General features: G+C 38.6%; 1 non-coding gene across 1 annotated transcript; it reads left to right on the forward strand.

The window, feature by feature from the left end:
- The first annotated feature begins 2,130 nt into the window (after window positions 1–2,130).
- On the forward strand, window positions 2,131–2,234 carry LOC118845129. Its single transcript, XR_005010012.1, has one exon. It is a non-coding gene; the product is annotated as a U6 spliceosomal RNA (small nuclear RNA).
- Window positions 2,235–19,316: the final 17,082 nt, after the last annotated feature.

Below are 19,316 nucleotides of genomic sequence, written 5' to 3' on the forward strand. Positions count from 1 at the left end.
AGTTTAATTCTCTAGGAAGCACCACAGACAAATTTCATAATTATGAGAGCAAAGACAATTTTTCAGGCATTCGGTAAAAAATAAATAAACATTGTCCAAATATAGTTGATAAAATAGAACATAACTCTTTCTCATTTATAAAAAAAATTGAGAAAAATTGGAAAATAATACTGATTTATTCTCTAAAATGACATATCCTGCAAAACTGAGCATAATAGTCAAATAAAATAACTGGACATTAAACAAAAAAGAATAAGATTAGTTATTTCTTCAAAAGGACACAGAGTTGAGCAGAGTATTCCACAAGATACCTGATTAAAACCAAAGAAGTTAAATACATTTGCATAGATATGAAAGACTAAGAAATGAAATGAATATCTTTATGTGGCAAAGATGAGACAAGGTCATGAGTGTGGAGCGGAGGAGTTTCAATTTTTTTAAAAAAATATTCTTTGGAAAAAACCCTTGCATACTGTCTATGAAACATTGAGTTATAAAAAGAATATTGAAATGCTAAATAAGGAGCAAAAAAAATATGAAATGGGAAAGTATAATAGAATAGGTTGATGTGAATTATTATCCCAGAGAAATACTATTTTGCATTAAGGAAATACTTTATGTACTGGGAACCCTTTTTTGGTTTGAGAGAGGATAGGGTAGGATAGAGGCACCAAGAAATATTAGTCAAGATTTTGGGGGAGAATCATACTAGAACATATCAATTTTTCTCTCTGCCTTTGGGATACTGGGAGAATATTAGATAATCTGATTTCTGTAGCTTATCCAACACCTACTGTCTCCATTTTTAATTTATTTTAGCTATCATTGCCAATTTTAAAAGTTTCAAGTGTAACCTCAAAATAGTTATGATATTTATTCCCCTTACTGTTAGTATTATGCAACATGTTTTCCAAGTGGTCATTTATAGTTTGCATTTCTTCTCTTAATGATATTCATGGTGACCTAAAAGAGATCAGTTTTGTAAGCCACACAGTTGTAGCCAGAATGGCCTTTTGTTTTTGGCATTAAGGCAATGGACTGCTAATCCATTGTGCTCTGCACGCGTGGGTTCGAATCCCATCCTCGTCGCCAAATGTATTAGGAGGGCAGAGTTTATAATCTCAAAGAGGATCATAAACATGTCTGAAAGGTTCGGAACCGCCGGATATAAGAAACTCTCAAAGTAGAAGGCAGAAGAATCAAAACATTTATTTAGGCTCCACAGTAACCAACCCATGAACCAGCAACCCCATTTTGATATATTGATCAAAAGCTTCCAGGCCCAATAAGTACGCCTTGAAAGAGTAACCAGGAGGCTACAGAGAAGCATGATTGCGTAAAGCAAAATCATGCTTCCCCCTCTATGGTAATAAGATTACCCACTGGCCTGAAGTCTTTGTTCAGCTTCCTCCCGTAGGTCAGCTCTGCTACTGGCAGCTCCTGCTTCAGCTGTGGCTGTGGCTGTAACTGTAGCTGTAACTGTCGCTGTAACTGTCGCTGTAACTGTCTCTGGCTCCAACCGGAAAAGGAAAAGAGGATCTTCAAGCTGTCCTCTCCCCTCTTATAGAGTTTTTGACATCATCAAGCGCCGCCTGAATGACCAGGGCTGATTGGTTCTTGACTTGGCCCCTCCCCCTAGCGTAGCCGTTAACACCTCCCCTCAGCCAGCCCCATGACTCATCACACAGGAAGTTGTCTGCTTCCTGGAATGCTCTTTGGGCTTCCTGCCCCGGAAGAGCAAGCCACAGTGTCCAGAGGCTCAATGAGGTAAGCTGAGTCATTCAAAGAAAACAAAGGCCATTCTGGCTACAACAGTAAAAACAAAACCAAAGTAGATGAAAAATCCCTTTTACTTAGAGTGTGATAAGAAGTTGGATAGCTATCTCATATTATCATTATATCTATTTTTGAACTGATGCTGTTCATCTGTGCCCAAAGTCAAATTGTAAGAAGGGGTAGAGTTGGCAAATATTTCACACATTATTCATTGAGCTGAAATACCTTCCTGCTATCAAGACTCATGTTTTCTTACCAGCATTCTTCCAGCAGGGCTAACCCAGCTGAAGATCATAGAACACCATGATCTCAGAAAAATATAATTCAAAAGGTAACAGAGAAATTTGCAGTAAGGCTTTCCTTCAGCAGCACATATACTAAAGTTGGAATGATAGAGAAGATTAGCATGGTCCCTTCACAAGGATGACGTGCAAATTCATGCAGCATTCCATTTTTTCTGGTGTTGACTAAGAATTAAAGCAGTGGATTAGTGGTATGGAGTAAGTACAAAATGCATAGTAGGTAATGACCAGAGTAATATATTTTTTGACAAATGCAAAGATCCCCAATTTGGGACAAAAACCAATTATTTGACAAGAATTGCTGGGAAAACTGCAAAAGAGTTTGGCAGAAACTAGATATAGACCAAAATCCCACACCATATACTAGGATAAAGTCAAAATGAGTACATGATTTAGACATAAATTAGAACAGTTTACCTGTCAGATCTACACATAAGGGAAGTATTTGTGACCAAAGAAGATATAGAGAGCATTACTAGATATAAAATGGATAATTTTGATTACATTAGATTAAAAAAAAGTTTTTGCACAAACAAAACCAAAACAGCCAAGATCAGAAAGAAAGCAGAAAACTTGGGTTTTTTCTTTCACAACATGATTAATATAGAAATATGTTTTGCCTGACTGTACATGTATAGCCTACATTAAATTGTTTGTTGTCATAGGCAGGGGAGGGGAGTGTAAGTGAGGGAGGGAATTTGGAAAATCTAATTTTAAAAAAAAACAGATATTAAAACAGTGTTTTTACAAGCAGTTTGAAAAACTAAATTTTTTTTTGAAAAATGAAATTTGTGGTGGGTGTAAAGAGACTGCAGTACATTGTCAATAATGATATTCACATGAAATGGCATAAACATCATGGAAGACATGCATAACCATAAATGGAGTCAGGATGATCATGCATCAAGAATGAAGGACATATCCAGAAAATATTAAAAGACCCTGAAGAAGATATCTAGAATATTGGGTAGATCCTCTATGAATGATTTTTCAGGGGTTATGAATAAGAATAACTCAGGATAAGAAATCATGAATAGGCTGTAACATTCTATGGAATAATCATAGAATTAAATGAACACCTCTGTTTTGAATTGAATTTAATTGAATGAGATGATAGATCCACAAAAGTATTGAAGCCTTGGTCATGATAAAAGTGTAATGGAAAGTAGTCACCTCTGGCTTGTGTTCACAGGAAGAAGTGACTGTGATCCAGACAAACTGGCATTTTTCTGTTTAAAATACAATATTATATGGTTACATGATGCAATATTGTATCATCAAAATTTCAATGGAGGAAAAATCATAAATTTACAATAAATTATTAAATTTAAGATGCATCATTTATATTTACATATATATATATATATATATATATATATATATATAATATTTTTTAAAATGAAGCAAATTTTAAAGGAAGAGGATTTCTGGGGGGGAGTGGTTGCTGAGTAATTTTATTTTGAAAAGGGGGCAGTAGGCTACATAACTTTAGAAACTTCTTAAAACAGTGTCTAGAACCTAGGTGCTTAATAAAGAAATATTTGATTGCCTGTTCACAGTGAGATCATATAACATTAACAATTCTCCAAATGCTTCTTCCAAATCATCATCTCTGTCAATTTTAAATGAAACCTGTGGCCAATGTGTGTTTATGGTGCCAGAGATTGGCAGTAAAATATCAGTACCATGCAGCCAGTTAGGTACCAGCTAGTATTGCTAATTTATTTAATTGAGGAATTTCAATTTGTTTTTTGTTTTATCTTTCTCCTTCCCATTCTCTCCGCCTTGCCTAGAGGGCACTACTGTGCCTTCTAATGACTGTCCTCATTTTTCAAACAAGGTGTATGACTCAGAATGCCCCATTGTTGGGTGGGGGGGGGAAGAGGTGGTAGAATGCAGGGTATAACAAATATCACACTTTTTGTCAGAGTGAAAGAGTTTTGGAGGTTGCAATTTCTCATTTATATCAGCTATATAAAACAGACAAAGAAGAGAGAAAAAGGGAGGATGGAATAAACTAACATGTGTACGCGTGTGGCTAGACCATTGTTCATGTGAAAGAAATCTGGGGACCTTGGTGTACTGCAAGTTTATTCCATTTGTGTCCATAGGGTGACATGAAAGCCAAAAAGGCCAACGTGATGAGCAATATGGTGTCTAGAATGGAGATGGCCAAAGCCTTGCTCTGTACTTCTGTATATGCCACATTCGCTGTCAGGACATGGTATCTAAAATGCCATGCTTGCTTCTTTGTTCCACATTTTAGGACAACCATTGGCAACCTGGAGCACATCTAGAGGACAGTGGCAAGATAGCAATAGAATTAGAAACTGGTATTTGTGAATTGGTTGGAGACAACTTTAAGGATTTTTTTGGGGGGAGGGTCCACTATCTTCAAATATGTTAAGACTCGACAAATGAAAGTAGGAGCCAACTTGTTCTGCTTGGCCTCAGGATGGGAAGAAGAAAATTTCAGGTAAATAAATATAAGGGGGGAAATGTCAAATAATTTGAGTTGTTCAAAACTATCTTCTTTGGGAGTTAGTGAGTTTCACCTCACTACAGGTATTTAAGCCATGTCCAAATGATTCCTTTTTGGGGAGGTTATAGAGAGTTTTGCTTTTCAAGTTATGGTTGGACTAGAATCTAGGTGCTTCCTAAGGCATCTTTTGGCTCTGGCATAGTAATTTTTTGTGAAATGCAACACATTTTCTTTATCCAGAATACAGCAGACAAAAGTAAACTATAGATCCAGAGGCTGTGAGGAAATATCTGCCTCTTTCCCTTTTCTCACCTTCCTGGTTATAGTGATTCATTGATCCTAATGAAGATAAGAAAAGAAAGTATTGAAGAGAGGATGAAAGAGAAAAGAGTATCTGAGTAGATGTGGATAAGGTTGAGCAATGGCAGAGACCTTTCTTGCCTTGATGCCTTTCCATACATATATAGGGTTCCATACTTTTTTCTTCTCAGAAATCTTTACACTCTATATGTCCTATTGGCTTCCTGGCCTTACTCTTTAAGTATTTTAATTGTTCAAGGGTTCTTTAATCTCATCAATATGGACATCCATCCAAAGGTACAGATCACAAACCTTCTGTGCTTTCATATCCTGTGCCATTTTTGGTCATGTTTTGCCATAAGTTCTCTGCAGAAGACCTACCCAACTCCAGGTATTTTATACCACTTAGGAACCAATGCACAATTCAATCTGTCCATATGCTATTCATCATTTTCATCATATAACCAGCATCTTGCTTTCTTGTTTTCTTATCATACATAATCTAGAAATGTAGAGGAAGAACTTTGCAACAGAAAATAGATGAGATATATAAGACCAAAAACCATTCCCCAATAGACAAATAGTCAAAGGATATAAACAACATATTTTTTCAAAAGAGTATTCACAACCATGTGAAAGAATTCTCCAAAGCACTAAAATTAAGAGAAATTCAAGTCAAAATAACTCTAAGGTTTTACCTCATACCCTGAAAATTGGCAAAACTACAAAAGAGGGGACTAGCCAGTGTTGGAAAAGTTGCGGGAAGAAAGGCACACTAGTCCATTGTTGATATGTCTTTGAATTGGTACAGCCATTTTATAAAGCAATTTGGAATTTTTTTTTAAAAAAATGACTAGGATATTCATACCCTGTGACCCAGAGACAACTTTATGGTGCTTATACCTCCAAAAAGATCAGTGATAAGAAGAAAGTTCCTATATAACACCAAAATATTTATGGTAACACTTTTTGTGATGGCGAAGAATTGGAAACAAAATAAATGCCCAAACAATTGGAGAGCAGCTAAACGAATTGTGGTAAATGAATATAGTGGAATATTATTGCACTATAAGAAATGATGAATGTGATAACTACAGAGAAGTGAAAGAGCTATGTGAGCTGATGCAGAGTGAAGTAAGCAGGTCCAAGAAACAATATACAAAATGAGTAAAACAATAAAAATGGGAAAAACACACAAATAGGAAATGTTAAAAAATTATTAAGGACAAAAAAATAGTATGGCTTAAATGAAGAGACATGAAAAGACACCCCACCCTTTTGCAGAGGTGGGAGGTCCACAAGGGTTTTACATTGAACATATTTCAGACTCTTGATGTATTGATTGATTGTGCTAAGTTTTTCCTCTTTTTTTCCTTTGGTCTTTAAAATATTATTTATTAGATGGGATAGCTTTGCAGGAGGGGTGGAAAAATGCTGATGAAAATTATGGTTATATAGACAAAATTCATCAATAACAACATATTTTTTAAAAAAGAAAACAGATGAGTTAGTTATGGTGAGAGTGAGGGATGATAGGTGAGCAGCCAGAGTCTTATGCTGGTTTCCTTGAGATGTCTGGAGAAAAGAAGTAAAGGCTCCAACAGGGTAGGCAGATGTGTATAGCAAATTTTTTGTGCAGGATGTCAATGAGAGTTGCATAAAATGGGCAACAATGAATAGGTTTCAGGCTATATCATTAGGGGGCATCTCTTGAGTTGATGGGATCATTGACCCATTTGGGTACTGGGACAAAGGAAAGACCCCAGTATGCTAGATGGACCTTTTGTCAAAGATTTATGTGAGAACACAGACAAGAGTTACTTAGGTTGAGAAGTCACAAATGAGTTGCAATAAGCACCATTGGAGGAATGTCCACGTTTATGAGACCGCATATATATTGGTAAATCAAAGTACTGAAATATATGTTATTATACTTCAGAATGTGAGCTATCATCATCATTGGCACCACCATCATTATCAGCATCATTGGTAATACAATGGCCTACCTGTACCCACAATATGTTTTCTTCTGTTTCTATGTTGTTATGGTAATTAAGGTGGGACTTTTTTACTGTTTTCTCTTTTGGAATGCTGAGGTAATCAAGTACCTTTGGTGAGTCTTGCCTTTCAAATGGAATGGCAAGCAAAGTGGACTTTTTGTTGTCTTTGCTTTGGAAGTGCTGCTTAGCACTTAGGAATCTTTGATTGAATCCTGAGTCTTTGATGACCTGCTTATGTCAAGGCCTAGTTCACATGAGTTTGAGTCCCATGGTTGTGATGTCCTTTGACCCTGAAGAAACATTTAGGTCATATGGGTTTGAGGCACATAATTGTGACATCCCTTTACCCAGAGACGTGTATAAAAGACTTGAGGTTGGTATTTTCTTCTGGGGTCACTCATTGAAAGGGTGTTGGTGAGAGACTCTGGGTAAGCCATTGAAGCAGCACCCCAGGCTTTGAAAACCCAGATGTTGATGCTTCTCTGGTAACTATGTATTGTGATTTGGTTAGACAGAAATATTGATCTATTTATATTGTCTCTGTTAGTAATTTCTGTTTATGTTTGCTCTGAAGTTCAGGATGATGGCTTCTCCCCCAAACTAAGTGAATGGTATATGTATGTTTAATTAAAGTAAGATTGTTAACCCCTTAAAGATGTTTTCCTTAGAAAAGCCAGAAAAGCAAAGAAAAAGAACCTGTGCCAGCAGCCCATCTGTGTCCTGGTGTTAGTGGTCTTACACAGCCACAGTAGTGGCAAACAGCATTGTTACATATATCTTTTGGATCACTAACAATTTTGACTCTTAGGAGATTGGGATGCAACCAAATATTATAACCAGGTGAATACTGGTCTTAAAAATGGTGAGGTTTTATATCAGGAAGTAGGATTGTACCATGAAAGTGCCACACAACTTCACAGATGTCAACCAGTGCCTTTCCTCCTCCTGTTCTGGATCAGCTCATCATTCATCTGCCATGCCAGCCCAAAATGAAGAGAGAGTGCAACATAAACTTGTAGGGAAATTGCTCAATGAAACCCAGGGTTTGAAAATGAATTACTTTCCATGTCTGAAAGGCAGCTAGGTGGTACATTTGAGAGAGTGCTGGAGTTGGAGTTCAGCAAGTCCTGAGATTTTTTAATCCAGCCTCAGATAGTTACCAGCTGTGTGACTTTGAGCAAGTTCCTTAACCTTTCTCAGTCTATTTTCTCATGTATGAAGTGGAGATGGTGATAGCACCTGCCTTTCAGTGTTATGAGAATAAAATGAGGCAGTATTTGTAAAGTGGGTAAATCTGTCAACCTTAAAGTGATACATAAATATTAGTCCTTATTGTTAATTACCATTATTATTAATGTGCTTGCAGAGTAACTCAGTGGTTTTCTTTAGAGAACAATATTGACTGCCTCTCTCCCTGTGTAGTACAAGTCCCATTAGGCCCTTCCCATAAGTTTACTTAATGTTATACCCAGGTAATTAAAGTCCTCAAAGTCCAATTATGAGATTGTACTTATGGGTCTCACCTCTGATTTACCTGTCGTACTTTTAATTTTCTATTTTTTCATCTTTTTTCATAATTGGAACCAAAAATAACTCAGATAAAAAGAATAGGGACGAGAACAATGGGAGAGAGGCACAGATCTACAAAGACCTAAACAGGGCACTAAATATGGAGATGGACTGTGGGGAAAAGAATAAACGAAGGAAACAATACTGGAAAGAGCTGCCTTGGAAAACTTCATCGTCTTTGTATATGAAGCACTTTCTTTGGCACAGGGTCCCACACTGGCACTGAGTCATCATTATGCAGAAAACACTTTCTCCTTGAAGCATGCATGGAGGCCTGATTCACATCAAGTCCCATGACAGCAGGGTATAAGGCACAGTCAAGATTTGTGGAGCCTTAGCAAAGAGTGTTGTATTTAGAATAAGAGGTATTCAGTCATTTCAGTTATGTCCAACCCTCCCTGATCCAATTTGGCGTTTTCTTAGCAAAGATACTGGAGTGGTTTGCCATTTTTTCTTTAGCTCATTTTACAGATGAGAAAACTGAGGCAAACAGGGTTAAGTGGCTTGCCTGGGGTCACACAGCTAACAAGTACCTGAGGCCAGATTTGAACTCAGCAAGACATCTTCCTGACTCCAGGACCAGCACTCTATCCATTGCCAGAGGGCCTTAGTTTAAATCCCACCTCTACCACTAACTACCAACTTGTGCGACTTTGAACAAGTCACCTGATCACTCCAGCCTTGAGTTTCATAATGATTAAAATGAAGATGGTGGACTAAATACTCTCTGAGTTCCTTTCCAATTCTAGCTATGTGATTCTCTTATTTTAACTGGATTTTTTCAGTGTCCACCTTGCCCCAACTCTTTAGTTATGTGCTCTACCAAGTAGGCTTATAATTCTTTTCATGATAAGAAAGATTTTGATTTCTTTGTGTTATAGTTCAAAGTTCAAATTGAATAGCAAAATGGTGATGGGTTGCACAGGATGCAAGTTTATCAAATGAAATAACAGAATATTAGTGTTGAAGGGACCCTTCAAGATCATACAATGCTTTCCTTCATAATAACCTACAATTACATTTATATAGCACATTATTCACATTAGTTCATTTGATCTCCCGAACAACACTGTGAAGTAATTCCTCTTATTGCCTCTTTTAACAAGATGGCTGAGAAAATATAAGTGATTTGCCCTCAGTCACTTAGCTATTAAGGATGTGCAGCTGGATCCTCATCCAGGTCTTTCTGACCCTGGTCAGCTCTCTTTCTACTATCCCCATCTATCTATAATGTCTCATCAGCTCCAAAATGCCATCTATTGCTTCCCAGCTAACTTGATACTCTTATGAAGCATATACTGTGTATCCTAAGTTGTATAAAATATGCAAACAGAGGCTTCATTCACTCTGGAAATACATTCCAACATCAGAATTTTAATGCTTTGGGAGAAAGGTTATTGCAAAACACCCAGAACCAAGATGAGATATAATGTCATCTTCCAAATGAGTTATGAAGTTCAAAATACCCGAGTTTAACAGTTTATATTAGGAAGCAGTATGACACACAGCACACAGAAGGTATATATGCTTATTCGTTCACTCATTCACAGTGGACAGAGCAATGGACCTGGAATCAGGAAGACTCAAGTTCAGATCCAGCTTACTAGTTGTGTAAAGCTGAACAAGTCACTTAGTCTCTGTTTCAGTTTCTTCATCTGTACCATGGTACCTACCTCCCAGGGCTGTTAAGAGGAGGATTTAATATATTTGCAGTGTTCTGCAAATGTCAAAGCACTAATAAATAGTATTATTATTATCATTATTAATTGTTGTTACAGCAAGCATTTTTTAGATATCTATTAAGGGCAGAGAACCTTGTGCTTAGTTGGGGTGGGGGTAGGGGAGAGAGCCAAAGTTTTCATAAGATCAGTTCTTGCCTTCATTGAAATTATCATCTAGTAGAAAGATAAGAAACAAACATAGATGGCCATTCATTCATTTAAAATTCAATCAACTAGTCAAGTGGCCAGTGTTCATTAAATGACTGTGTGGTGGGCACTGTTCTTGGAAGTGAGAATGGATAAAATGATTCAAAAAATGAAAAAGCCTCTGCCCTCAAGGAGCTTATATTCTATTAGGGAAAAAAATAAAGTGTGCATAGAAAATTAAACACAAAGTATCTGCAAAGTAATTTCTTGGAGGTGAGAGCAAGTGATTGTGAAACTGGGAGGATCTAGGGTGGGGATTAAATAGACTTGTTGTAGGAGGTGATACCTGACCTGACATTTGAAGGAAGTGAGAGATTCTAAGAGGTGAGAGTGAGGAAGGGACATTTTTTTTCTGGGAAATGGCACAGCCTGTGCAAAGGCTTCACGAGACAGAATGTTGTGTATAAGCAACAGCAAATTGCCAAGTTTGATTGGGTCAGAATGTGTGTGAAAGGGAGTAATGAGCACATTAAAAGAGAATTAAAAGAGAACATTAAGTCTCAAAAGCTAGGTTAGGGTCAAATTGTGAAGGGTTTCTAAAATCAAACAGTGCCATTGATAGTTTCTTCTGGGGGCAAAATTGAGTCACTGGAGCTTCTCAAGCAAGGAGATAACAAACAGAGACATGGGCTTTAGGAACATCCATCTGACAGCTCGGTAGAGATTATAGTGGAAAGGTAGGAGAAGAGATGCAGCTCAGATCAATTAGGATTCTGGTGCAATAATCCAGGCAAAAGGGGATGATGGTCTGTTTTAGAGTAGATGCTGCCAGAGTAGGAAAAGGGAATGGATATGGGGTATACTGTGGAGATGGAATCAATAAGACACAGCAACTAGTTGGATATGAGGAAGCATGAAGAATGGAAGAGAAATTTCAAAAGCATTTATGAAGGACTTCCTTACCATGTCTCAAGCATTGTGCCAAGTGCTGTGGGTGATAAATAGAAAAGCAAGATGGTCCTGGTGCTTAAGTAGGTCACATTCTCACTGGGAGGGTTCAGATGCAGGGGAGATGGAAAGGCTTAGTTATCCTTAAGGCACGGTGACAGGGCAGGTAGTAAGTCCTTCCTAGTGGAAGGATTAGAGTTATATATTTCCTGTTCATCAAAGTGGTCTAAGCAACCATGTCTGCCCCACCCCTAGGGCCACAAAGGGTCAAAACCATGACAGTTAGGAAGGAGGGATCCTGGTGGGATTTGGGTGAACAAGAGGCAGGCTTGGGAAGGGATGATTCTGATATCATGAACCTGGGTGACTAGAAGAATGGTGGTGTCCTTTATAGTAATAGGAAAAGTAAAATAAAAAGAGTCAGGCTTAGGGGGCAGGGTAAATACAGTTGTTGCTATTGGTACTTCCCTACCACACTTAATTATTTCCTAATTTTCTTATTTATTCCTATTATTGCTATTCCTAATAGTATTAATGATAATAACTAACATTTCTATAGTGCTAACTATGTGCCAGGTACTGTTCTGTTTTACAATTATTCCATCCTCACAACTACTCTGGGAGGTATCTGCATTTTATAGAAGAGGGAATTAACACAAACAGATATTGAGTGACTTGCCCAGAGTCAGTCACAAAGCTAATAAGCGTCTAAGAGCAGATTTGAACTCAGGTCTTCCTGACTCAAGGCCCTATGCTCTAACCACCACCTAGCTTATAATGACTTCTGTTTTGGACATTTGAGTTTGAGATGCCTGTATGATAGTTGAAGATGCCCAATAAATAGTAACATGAGACTATGTTTTAGGAGTTCAGCAGACAGAATGGGGGTGGACCTGGGAATTGTGAATGCGAGGTATAATACATAATAATTAATGGTGAGTAAATCAGAGAGGCAAAGACAAAGTTGTGATATCAAAAGGAAAATCCTGTTACTGATGGAAGGTTATGGATGATGTAGCATTTAAATTGGAATTTAACATAATTCAATAAAAGGGAAAAGAACATTCCAGTAATAGGGCAAATATATGAAGGCCAACAAATTCGGTGCTTTAGAAGAACCACCTGGTTTCACTGGCATAGGGGTTCATGGATGGGAGGACTTGGAGAAAGCTGGAAGGGCACTAGATTGTAGATGATTTTGAATGCCAGGCAAAAAAGCAAGAACTTTACTTTATTCCATAAGCAATTAGGAAACACTGAAGGCTTTTGAGTATAGGACTGATATTCAAATGCCATACTATTAGGAATACTTTTAAAGTTAATTTTATGTGGAACCAGATTCTAGAAGTATCATTCTGCTAAAAGCAGAAGTAATTCTTCCTTAACTTTCTGTTGATCTCATTCTCAAAACATACAAGTAAACAATAAAGGCAGTTACTCTTCTGAATTTGCATTGTCATCAATGGGAAACTTGTCGGTACTGTGGCTGTGATGGGAACTCTCGAAGGACACGGCTATGTTATTCTAGTGGATACGGCTGTCATAGGAGGAAATGTGTCTAAGTTGTTTTTTTTTTCAGCATTGATTTTCACAACAGTTTGAATCACAAATTTTCTCCCCATTTCTACCTTCCCCCCCACTCCAAGATGACGTATATGCTGGTTGCCCTGTTCCCCATTCAGCACTCCCCTCCCATCCCCTTTTCCCTTCCTTTCTTGTAGGGCAAGATAAATTTCTATGCCCCATTGCCCGTGTATCTTATTTTCTAGTTGCATGCAAAAACTTTTTTTTTGAACATCCGTTTTTAAAACTTTGAGTTCCAAATTCTCTCCCCTCTTCCCTTCTCACCCACCCTCCCTAAGAAGCTAAGCAATTCAACATAGGCTACATGTGTATCATTATGTATAACCCTTCCACAATACTCATGTTGTGAAAGACTAATTATATTTTGCTCCTTCCCAACCCATCCCCCTTTATTGAATTTTCTCCCTTGACCCTGTCCCCTTTCCAAAGTGTTTGTTTTTGATTACCTCCACCCCCATCTGCCCTCCCCTCCATCATTCCCCCCTTCTTCTTATCTTCTTCCCTCTTCTTTCCTGTGGGTTAAGCTACCCAATTGAGTATGTATGGTATTCCCTCCTCAGGCCAAATTTGATGAGAGCAAGATTCACTCATTCCTCCCTCACCTGCCCTCTCCCCTTCTCCCACAGAACTGCTTCCTCTTGCCACCTCTATGTGAGATAATCCACCCCATTCTATCTCACCCTATCTCCCTCTCTCAATATATTCCTCTCTCATCCCTTAATGTGATTTTACGTCTTTTAGATATCTTCCCTTCATCTTCAACTCACCCTGTGTCTGCTCTCTCTCTCTCTCTCTCTCTCTCTCTCTCTCTCTCTCTATATATATATATATATATATATATATACACACTATATATACATATACACACACACATACATATATACATACATGCACATTCACTTATATATATATATACATAACCATATATATATATATATATATGCATATTCCTTTCAGCTACTATGATATTGAGGTCTCATGAATCATACACATCATCTTTCTATGTAGGAATAGTAAACAAAACAGTTCAACTTTAGTAAGTCCCTTATGATTTCTCTGTCTTGGTTACCTTTTCATGCTTCTCTTGATTCTTGTGTTTGAAAGTCAAATTTTCTATTCAGCTCTGGTCTTTTCAGTGAGAAAGCTTGAAAGTCCTCTATTTTATTGAAAATCCATATTTTGCCTTGGAGCATGATACTCAGTTTTGCTGGGTAGGTGATTCTTGTTTTTAATCCTAGCTCCATTGACCACTGGAATATCATATTCCAAGCCCTTCGATTTTTTAATGTAGAAGCTGCCAGATCTTAGGTTATTCTGATTGTGTTTCCACATTACTCAAATTGTTTCTTTCTGGCTGCTTGCAATATTTTCTCCTTGATCAGGGAGCTCTGGAATTTGGCAACAATATTCCTAGGAGATTTTTTTGGGGATCTATTTGAGGAGGCGATCTGTGGATTCTTTCAATTTCTATTTAGCCCTGTGGCTCTAGAATACCAGGGCAGTTCTCCTTGATAATTTCTTGAAAGATGATATCTAGGCTCTTTTTTTTGATCATGGGTTTCGGGGAGTCCCATAATTTTAAATTATCTCTCCTGGATCTATTTTCCAGGTCAGTGGTTTTTCCAAGGAGATATTTCACATTCTCTTGCATTTTTTCATTCCTCTGGTTCTGTTTTATAATATCTTGATTTCTCATCAAGTCACTAGCTTCCACTCGCTCCAATCTAATTTTTAAGGTAGTATTTTCTTCAGTGGTCCAATGGACCTCCTTTTCCATTTGGCTAATTCTGCCTTTCAAGGCATTCTTCTCCTCATTGGCTTTTTGGAGCTCTTTTGCCATTTGAGTTAGTCTATTTTTTAAGGTGTTGTTTTCTTCAGTGTATTTTTCAGTATTTTTTTGTGTCTCCTTTAGCAAGTCATTGACTTGTTTTTCATGGTTTTCTCGCATCCTTCTCATTTCTCTTCCCAATTTTTCCTCTACTTCTCTAACTTGCTTTTCCAAATCCTTTTTGAGCTCTTCCATGGCCTGGGACCAGTTCATGTTTTTCTTGGATGCTTTTGGTGTAGGCTTTTGCACTTTGTTGACTTCTTCTGGCTGTATGTTTTGGTCTTCTTTGTCACCAAAGAAAGAATCCAAAGTCTGAGACTACATCTGGATGTGTTTTCACTGCCTGGCCATATTCCCAACCACCTAACTTGACCCTTGAGTTTTTCAGTGGGGTATGACTGCTTGTAGACTAAAGAGTTCTTTGTTCCATGTTTGGGGGGGATGCGCCAGCTCTGCCACACCAGCACTGCTCCTTCCCCAAGAGCCCCCAACCGGGACTGGACTTAGATCTTCAGCAGGCTGTGCACTCCTGCTCTGATCTGCCACTTAATTCCTCCCACCAGGTAGGCCTGGGGCCAGAAGCAACAGCATCTGCAGCTGCCCCACCTCCGCTGCCCCAGGGGCAGTGGCCGAACCTCGAACTCCTTCTACTCCCGCAGCTTTTTCCACTAACCTTCTCTGTTGTCTTTGGTGTTTGTGGGTTGAGAAGTCTGGTGACTGCCGAAGCTCACTGATTCAGCACGCTAGGGCCCACTCCGCCCAGCTCCTGGTCTGGTTGGTCCGAGCCACTCACGCTGTGCTTTGCTCTGCTCAGCTCCCAGCTCTGTGTGGGATAGATCTCACCCAGAGACTGTCCAGGCTGTCCTGGGCTGGAGCCCTGCTTCCCTCTGCTGTTTTGTGGGTTCTGCAGTTCTAGAATTGGTTCAGAGCCATTTTTTATAGGTTTTTGGAGGGACTTGCTGGGGAGCTCACGCTAGTCCCTGCTTTCCAGCCGCCATCTTGGCTCCGCCCCCGGAAGTCCCACAGGAGGAAATGTGAGGTCATAAACTATCATGTACCCTAGATTTTAGGAAAACAGGGAGAGCAGGTTTCACGAAATTCAGAGAGGCAGATTTTTTCTGACCCAAAACCCCATAAAGGAAGGTTCTCCCACTTGGAATCTCGACTGGAGGCCCCTCCCACTCAATGGTCCGGGAAGAGGGAATAAAAAAGGAAGAGTGTAAAAGGAGACAATAAGTCTATCAACAAATATTTATTAGACTCTACTCAAGTGTGTTCCAGGGTTTTATATTTTGTTTTCCTTCTCACGGCACCATTTTTATTTTTCCTACATCATTTGACATCCAATGGGAAGGCATGGTTGCTAGAGAGAGATTTTGAGTCCCCATCCCACCTTCCTAGAGCCTGGAAATGCCAGTGCTTCCTTATCAGACAACCTGAATAGTCCCCCAAACCAACAAGATGTGAGACAGATGTGTTGGCTCTTTAAACAGACAGTACCTCCCAGATTTCAGCAATCCATTGTTCAGTGGGGGGGCCTGTGAGTCACTTGATTTGCTTACTGTGAATTTATTTCTTTATTTCCTCATTTTAAGTCCTCCCATATAGAGACAGCTACCAAAACTACCACCCATCTGAAGACTTGCTTACAACTTATCATAGGTTGGTGCCAGTGACCACACTCATTGATTCCTATCTAAATGCACTCTAGTCACAGGTTTGACCTTGTCCCTGTGATGGAAGCCATTTCTCCATGGGCAAATCCTGGGTGGCAAAAGGATCCTTACCCCTGCCCCCCCCCGGGGCCAGATTTGAAAGCTATTCCAGGTTGTGGTCACTGGAGAGGACAGGCTGTGAAAAACATGACTCACCAAAAACACATCCAAGAATTCCAATCCAGTGGTAATACTGAAAACACTTCAACTCTGAGTTTGAGAAGAAATTTTGATCCTGCCTCATTTGGCACATCCAAGAAAGGTTTTTCCCAAAAGTCTCCTTGAGCAGACCTCCTGGTAGGGCAACCATGGGCTTTCTCACCCTGTATTTATTTCTGAGACTTTGGGATTATCTCCCACCAAGCCTGGGAAGAGGGGCTCTGGTCCTGTCAGATGTGGTCTGAAGATTAGCTAGTCCTACACTTCTAGCTGATCTTGGGCCAGGACCCATGGGAAAGACTGAAACGACTTCCCTGGATGGTGACAATCCAGTGGTGGCCTAAACAGAGAAAGCTTTTTCACAGACTTGTAACCACTTCAACTCCACTGATTTTAACAACAGTCTGGAGCAGCATGGCGGTGAATAGTGTCTGTTGTTTCCTTTTAAATTTGTCATCTGGTTGTGTAGCAAACTAGACATGTAGATAGTATGTGTAAACTGTCCCGGAGGGGATTCACATTTTCTCTTCAAGGATCCCAGAACTTCATTTCTTATTTAAAAAAAAGTTTTTCCACTTTAGGGAAGGAGATAAGTCTTTGATTTTTCTCTGTTCTATAAATGGCAAGGAAATAGGGAAAGATATATTTGGAAACAAGGGTGATATAAACATATATGTTAACAATCTGTAATGATTTTTATTAAGAATTCGAGACATCTAAAGGCTTCAGGTCTAATGTTCTCCCCTCCCCCCAAAAAATAATGACCTCATAGTTATTTTGTATATATTTCATGCGTAACAGGGAGTGTGGCGTAGTGGATAGAAAATGGACATTCGAACCAAGAAAACTGAGTTCAAGTCCCACATTTGATCCTTCCAGTTATATATGACTGTGAGCTAATCACTTTACATCTCATTACTCATCAATTCTCTAAGATTAGAGCTTTTAGAGATATATGCATTATCTATAAATATATAGTCATAAAATATTATATATACGTATATGTATATGCATATATTTGTTTTTGTTGTTGTTGTGTGATCGTTTCAATTGTGGCTGACTTTTCTTGACCTCATTTGGGATATTTTGGAGGCAAAGATACTGAAATGGTTTGCCATTTCATTCTTCAGCATATATACATCTATGTATCTCTGTAAATATACACATATGTACACAACACATGCATGAATATAATACATGCATGTGGTGATGCGATTGTCCATTTATGTAATACAAATGTGTACAATACACGTGAAACACATCTTGTATGTAGTACCTGTGTATGCAATACATGTATCTATCCATACATATACATATTTTCACATTGATATCTACATATGTACAAGTATTTTAAATAGCTTTGCAGCTTTTATAACCTCATTGTCATCAGTATTTTTACTATTGCCCTACTTCTACACATCATCATATCAAAGAATTGATACTTGATTCTCAAAGACTCTGCCAGCAGAAGTAGCCAAATTAGGTTCTGTCATGCTGATCTGAAAAAAAGGACGGGCCTAGTGAAGAAACCTAGGTCAGACATCTGAGAACGAGGCCATGGAAGTAGACCACTGGGCTAACCACCAGGGCATGATTTATATTTATTTTACACTAATGAAACAATTGACCAAGGAGAGGAAGGGCTGCTATCTGTTGGTGGAGGGAATATCACACCAAAAATATCACATAATCTCCTTCACCAAAAATAGCTAATTTATGGTCATGGAATTTTAGATTTAGGGCAGAAAGAAAGCTTAGATGTCAAATCCTGCTTCTTATGCGTACTAGCTGTGAGTAAGCAAGAAATTAGTTCTGAGTCTTAGTTTCTTATGTATAAAAATAGAGATTATTAACTGTAATATCATATATCACAGGATGTTTTAAGGGTAGAATAAAATAATATATGTAAAGGATATTGCCAACTCTGAAGTTCTATATAAATGTTGTTATTATTTAGTCATTTCAATTCTGTCCACTCTTTGTGACACTATTTGGATTTTCTTGGCAAAAGTGCTGGGGTGGTTTGCCATTTCCTTCTCCAGCTCATTTTATAAATGAGGAAACTGAGGCAAACAGGGTTAAGTGAATATCCCAGGGTCACAGAGTTAGTAAGTGTCTGAGGACAGATTTGAACCCAGGAAGATGAGTCTTCCCGACTCCAGGGCTGGCACTCTATCCATTATGGTGCCATCTAGCTGTTCTAATATAAATATCAATGATTATCACAGGAGTTACCAGCCATTTTGTGTCACAGAATGAGTGTGTAACATCTTCTCCAATATAAATGTGAGTTGTTGTGGCTGTTACTATTATTATTTGGTGGAGGCAAAGATTAGGGAAAGGAATTCTTCTATTTCTTTTGTAGCAGGGGACTGGCCAAAAGGGGCCCAATCTGAGAGCATGCACAGTGGACTCTCTATTGGCAGTGCAAATTATGGGCTGGAAAGCCTGCTTTGAGGCATATATAACAGTGGACCATGTTTCCCTCTTCAGAGCAAGCTCAGTTATTCTTAAAATGTTTCCCTTCCACTTACTGCATGCTGAAGAAAAGTCTTTTGATTGGCTATTGAATTAGAACTGAAGGTCTGTACAAGAAGTCGAACCCATTTCCCCCAGTACCTTTTGAGAGAGGGAAAAATGTCTATGGTCTCCTGGTTGGGGAAAGAAACCTTGGGCCCTCTCTTATCTGGCCTTCATGAACTTGTGAACATATGGTACTGCTGATTTTTTGGTCTCTGTTGTGTTTTATTCTTTCTTGCTCATCAATTGGTCAAAATTGTGTTGA

Source organism: Trichosurus vulpecula, chromosome 3 (assembly GCF_011100635.1).
Source record: "Trichosurus vulpecula isolate mTriVul1 chromosome 3, mTriVul1.pri, whole genome shotgun sequence".
Taxonomy (NCBI): domain Eukaryota; kingdom Metazoa; phylum Chordata; class Mammalia; order Diprotodontia; family Phalangeridae; genus Trichosurus; species Trichosurus vulpecula.